Genomic DNA, 6000 nt, shown 5'->3' with positions numbered 1-6000 from the left:
ATTCTGACGTCAATGGTTCGTTTGAGAAGAGTGTCGTCAAGCTGTTGTATACTACTATCAGGCAAGCTGCCCTGTATCTTTTGTAACTGGTCTTTGAAATTCTCGATACTTGCACTGAGACGGAGTTGATACCAGAGCCGGTCCAACGTTTTATTATTGGGGACGGATCTGAGGACCTTGGTGGCCACAGAGGTACTTCAACATTCATAGAGACAAGTGCCAATTGTGGACGAGCACTGTGCTGTTGAAAAAGCGCATCACAATTCTGACGTATGAAAGGCAACACATGAAGCAACACATGATATACCGTTAGGTTGTCGGAGTTTCGTCAAACAATAACAGCCATGACCTGAAGTGGTACCAGATAGCTCACCATACCATGACGTCAGGTATTACCCTCTGTCTCTCCAAAAAATTGGAAGAATGGAACCTGCCCCAGTTGGCCGCCGTACTCGTCGCGGTGGTAATCCAGGGTAGTACGGACCCGCAAATCATCTCTTAACAAAAATGAACGCCATTCATCAACGGTTTATGCTCACTGGTCACGGCACCAGTCCAGATACAGCCGTTGTGTTGTGATAATGGCGGACTACTCATGCGACGACAGTTCCCTATTTGGCTGGTGCTTGTCTCTTACCAGTTGTGCAATGTGTCCGAATAATTGTCCTCGGATGATAGGTGCAGATGTGACGGAGTTACGATGTGATTGGTGCACAGTATGGCAATCTTCCTTTGTGGTGGTCGACCAGAATCTTGAAGATGTGTATGCGTGTCCTCACTTTCCCGTGATGTACAACATCAGGTCACGGTCAGATCCAAATGCGCCAAAAATATGGATATTGCACAATTCGGCCAGCTGGCCAAACTGAGACCCAGACTGAGACCCATTTCAGAGTCGGTCAGGTGGTGATGACGCTATCTTAGACATATGACGACTCCCAGTCCTTCACAGTGGTCGCTCAACATCTAACGACTTATGCCTACCAGGCCAGGTAACAACACTAAATATGAACAACACTAATGCATTCTGGTAGCTGTTATACCTACCACAAAGAGCTGCAGCTCTGAACATTTACGTACCTGCCGATGGCGTGGATGTGTAGGAAGTTACACTGACAGCAGATCATGTCTTCTGGGTGCTTCACTTTTTTGTCAGACAGTGTGTATTTTGCTGGCCTGCACATTTACCTTTAAGTTGAAACATTGTTTTAGAGTGAGTCCGACGAAAAAAGTATTGGATAACGGAGCAGTTACGAAAGCAAGTCGATTGCTCATTGCTGTAGCTAATAACGGGTCAATATTTTTATTAGCACGTTCATTGTCAAGAAAGCAGCTGAAGATGTTAAAACATTTGTGGGAACTTTAATTGCACCTTAAGTATGCGCCATGAGAAAAGATGAACTGTACCGAGCGTGTGACGGAGGAAACAAAGAAATGAAGCAGGCAATTGAAAAGTAATTACTGCTCAGGCAGGAAATCGGTAAGAGCTAACCACCGCCCTATGACGGAATAAAATTAAAAAGTTCTCAGGTAAAAAGATTTTATTAGCACCTTCATCGTCAAGAAAGGAGCTGAATATGTTAAAAAAATTAGTAAGGACTTTAATCGCAGCTTAAGAATCAACCATGAGCAGAGAGAAGTTGTGGCGTGCGTATGACTGAGAGCAAACCGACAAAGAAATGGAGGTGCCAATTGAAAAGTAATTAATGCTGAGGCAGGAATTCGGTAAGGATTAAACAAGGCCCTGTGGTGGAATGAAATTAAGAAGTTCTCATGTAAGAGAGGTTTCAAATAGCTGTGAGCAACTGAGAGGCGCGCTGTTAAACAGGAGCAGTCGTCTGGGGCAGACGAGCTCCAGAGCGAGAAGTCCGGTAAGGTCCAGCTACGTTCACTGTATGCACTGCACTGTTTCGACAGCGTCCACGCCATATCGCCTTGCACTGAGGTTACAAAAGTCATGAGATACCTTCTAATGTCGTGTCAGATCTTTTTCTGCCCGGCGTAGGGCAGCATCGGCTCAACAAGTCGATAGAAGTCCCTTGCAGAAGTATTGAGCCGTGTTGCCTCTATAGCCGTCCAAAGTTGCGAATGTGTTCCCGGTGCAGGATTTTGTGCCTCTATTACCTCCCACAAATGTTCGATTGGATTCCTGTTGGGCAAACTGGCTGGACAAATCATTCGCTAGAATTGTTCAGAATATTCTCCAAACCAATCTCGAACAATTGTGGCCAGGTGACATGGCGCATGTTCATCCATTAAAATTCCATCGTTGTTTGGGAACACTGAGTCCACGAATGGTTGCAAATGGTTTCCAGACAGCTGAACTTAACCATTTCCAGTCAATGATCGGTTCAATTGGACCCGAGGACCCGGTCCATTCAACGTAAACACAGCCCACCATTTGTGGAGCCACCATCTGCTTGCACAGAACAATTTTGGCCGATGGCTTCGTGGAGTTTGTGCCACACTCTAAGCCTACCATCAGCTTTTGCCGACTGAAATCGGCCCTCATCTGATTAGGCCACGATTTTCCAGTCGTCTAGGGTCTAACCGATATGGCCAAGAGCCCAGGAGAGACGCTGTAGCCGACGTCGTGCTGCTATCAAAGGCACTCGCATCGAACGTCTGCTACCATATCCCATTAACGTCCAATTTCGCCGCTGTATCCTAACGCATACTGTCGTCATAAGTCCCATATTGATTTCTGCTGTTATTTCACGCAGTTTTACTAGTCACTTAGCACTGTCAACTACGCAAACGTCGGTGTTCTCGGCCATTAAGTGAAGGCCGTTGGCCACTGCGTTGTCCGCGGTGAGACGTACTGCCCGAAATTTGGAATTCTCAGCAGCCTCATGACACTGTGGATCTCGGAATGTTGAATTCTCTAACGATTTCCGAAATCGATTGTCCATACGTCTAGCCCCAACTATCATTTAGCAAAGTTTGTTAATTCCCGTCGTGGGGCATAATCACGTCAGAAACGTTTTCACATGATGAGTACAAATGAGAGCTCCGCAAATGCACTGCTCTTTTATACCTTGTGTATGCTATACTAGCGCCTTTTTTATATGTGCATATCGCTATCGCTTGACTTTTGTCTCCTCAGTGTAGAAAACCCTAAATATACTAGATTTTCCCCCTCACATTTAGCGCCATTAAACAAACATTGTCTTAACGTCAAGTTGCTTATCAACACTGTAGTTGTCTCTAAGTATTTGTAGCGCTTATATTTGTTGTTGCAAAAGTCCTTCGTATGTTTTAGCTGTGGCATACATTTTATTTTATACAAACCTGAGGTGCAACCATATTTCCGAATTATCTGTGACACATTATCCGGCAATAATGCACCAGTGTGGCAAAGCTAATACAGCACAATCTTCGATAGTTTCTCTCTGTAGCGAAGTGTGCAGCTACTTGAAACTTCCTGACACACCAAAATGGTGTGCTGCAACGGGGCTTTCGTGGGCAATGTTCTTACCTTTTGAGGCATCTTGTTTTATGTTTAGGAATCTAATTCATAATAAAGAACATAATAACAAATTATGACAAGAAAAAATCACAACAGACTTAATAGTATTCGCTTCGCGTTTATCATAGCCAAAATATTTGCTTCACTAGCAACGATCACTGTGAAACAGTTACATCTTCCCTGGATGGCATCAAGTTGTTCCATGAGTCTGCAACATAGCACCAAGTTTTTGCCTTAACTACCTCTGACCACCTTTCCTTCAAAACCATTAAATACATCGTATAGTGGACAAGCCTTTAAATCAGTACCTCTACATACTATTAATATTAAATTTCGATGCGCATTGTTACCTTTAAAGTTCCTGATTACTTTACCCTTTCCAAGAGGTTCTAATGTCGATTCATTTTAAACATAACCATACTCACCACTGAAGCTGAATTTATTCTATTTGCAAACTCATCGTCCAGTAGTACATTTAATTCTAATGCGACAGGAGTTACCAAGTCTCTAATTATCCCAGAGACTAGATAAACAGGTGTGCTATTCTGATGAAGAGCATAAATTAACTTTATGTACCAGGTGTCAATGTATCAGAGCTGATGCTTATAAAATCTCTTAACTGTGATATCAGAGACTTTAAAATTTCAAGACTCAGATAAAGACGTCACGGATATTCACGCTTCTTTTCGTTGCTTCCACTTTCAGTTTTGCAACTTCTTAACTTTTTTTCGCAAAATAGATCTAGTCCATCTAAGGCTAATTGCTGGATTATTGTTGAGTCAGCATCGACGGAAACTGCATCCTCCTCTTTCCACCAAGCGGAGAGTGCAGGGCCGGCCGGAGTGGCCGAGAGGTTCTAGGCGCTACAGTACGGAACCGCGCGATCGCCACGGTCGCAGGTTCGAATCCTACCTCGGGCATGGATGTGTGTGATGTCCTTAGGTTAGTTAGGTTTAAGTAGTTCTAAGTTCTACGGGACTGATGACCTCAGAAGTTGAGTCCCATAGTGCTCAGAGCCATTTGAACCATTTTTGGAGAGAGCAGCTGTCGTCCGGGAAAAACGGCTACGTTGGTGGCAGCATATCGTGCACTGAGACCGTGGAAACACCTCATTCGAGGAACTACAACTGCGACCAACTTAAATTGGAACCATCACATGAAAAATATTGTGGTGGTGGTGGTGGTTAGTGTTTAACGTCCCGTCGACAACGAGGTCATTAGAGACGGAGCGCAAGCTCGGGTTAGGGAAGGATTGGGAAGGAAATCGGCCGTGCCCTTTCAAAGGAACCATCCCGGCATTTGCCTGAAACGATTTAGGGAAATCACGGAAAACCTAAATCAGGATGGCCGGAGACGGGAAATATTGTGGGGAATGCGAAGCAAAGACTGCGTTTTATTGGCCGAACACTTAGCAAATGCAACAAACCTATTAAGGAGACTGCCTACAATACGCTTATCCATCGCCTGCTGGAGTACTGATGTGCATTACGGGATCCTGATCAGACAGGATTGACGGAGAAGGTCGAAAATGTTCAAAGAAGGGCAAGTCATGTTGTATTATTGTGAAATAGGGGAGATAGTTTCACGCGTATGATCCGAATGGGACCGGCAATCAGTAAAACAAAAGCGATTTTCGTTACGGCGCAATCTTTTCATGAAGTTTCAATCAGCAACGTTCTCCTCGTATTGCCAAAATATATTGTTGAGTCCCACCTACATAGGAAAAAATAACAATTGAAATGAAATAAGGGAAATCGAAGCTTGCACAGAAAGATTTAAGTGTTCGTTTCTTGCACATGCTATTCGAGAATGCTGCGGTTAAGAAATAATCTGGAAGCGATTCTATTAATCCTCTGTCAAGCATTTCAGTGTGAACTGCAGAGTAATCATATAAAAGTAGATGCAGAGTGAAATATTTGTTCTGGAAACAATCATCTAGGCAGTGGTTAAGCGATTTCTCCGCAGTATCTTTCAGGAGAGATAGCCCCGCAAGAACGCTAGTCCCTCAGAACAAATACGTTCAGTGCAAGAGAGAAAGGTACAGCTTAAAGTAAAGCTGTGACTACGGGTCATAGAACGTGGCTGGATGGCCCTCACTGCGCATCATACAATGCAGTACTTCGAAGCCGGAATATGCGTCCTTCGGAGTTTTGTTATACAGGCATTAGGCTGTGGTTCCGAACATTTCTCTCTGCCTAACGTTTCGTCCCCCAATGATGCAGACGTAATCAGAGACTATACAGGCTAAGATACCAGGTAACAGGTTTGAAGCTTAAATAAGCTCAGGAAACCGAAAAGTGTATTCGCATCGTAACTTCAGCACACCGCTGCCGTGTCATGACGAGGTGTTTTATTGAGCTTGTAGTTGGGAAGAGCTGAAGCTGTTTGCTGCATTTACCACTAAAGCTTTTTTCTGTTAAAGGTATTTGCGGGCCTTTGAATTTCTGTGGCCTCTCTACACATTCTAGCGTAGTACAGATTGGATCTTGACGAATTTATTGGTATAGTTTTATGTTAAGACTCCCCCGTCG

The 6000-nt window shown here is 44.0% G+C and overlaps 1 protein-coding gene across 1 annotated transcript in view; it reads left to right on the top strand.

Moving 5' to 3' along the window:
- Positions 1 to 1838: 1838 nt before the first annotated feature.
- Positions 1839 to 6000, top strand: part of LOC126195356 (uncharacterized) — a 72891-nt gene continuing 68729 nt past the window's right edge. The window contains exon 1 of the mRNA XM_049933934.1: positions 1839 to 1871. The gene's annotated coding sequence lies outside the window, so the exon portion shown is untranslated. The remainder of the gene's footprint in view (positions 1872 to 6000) is intronic.

This window comes from Schistocerca nitens, chromosome 7 (genome assembly GCF_023898315.1).
Source record: "Schistocerca nitens isolate TAMUIC-IGC-003100 chromosome 7, iqSchNite1.1, whole genome shotgun sequence".
Classification (NCBI taxonomy): Eukaryota; Metazoa; Arthropoda; class Insecta; order Orthoptera; family Acrididae; genus Schistocerca; species Schistocerca nitens.
Note: the sequence above shows the minus strand (reverse complement) of the source record. Positions and strands in the feature narration are given on the sequence as shown.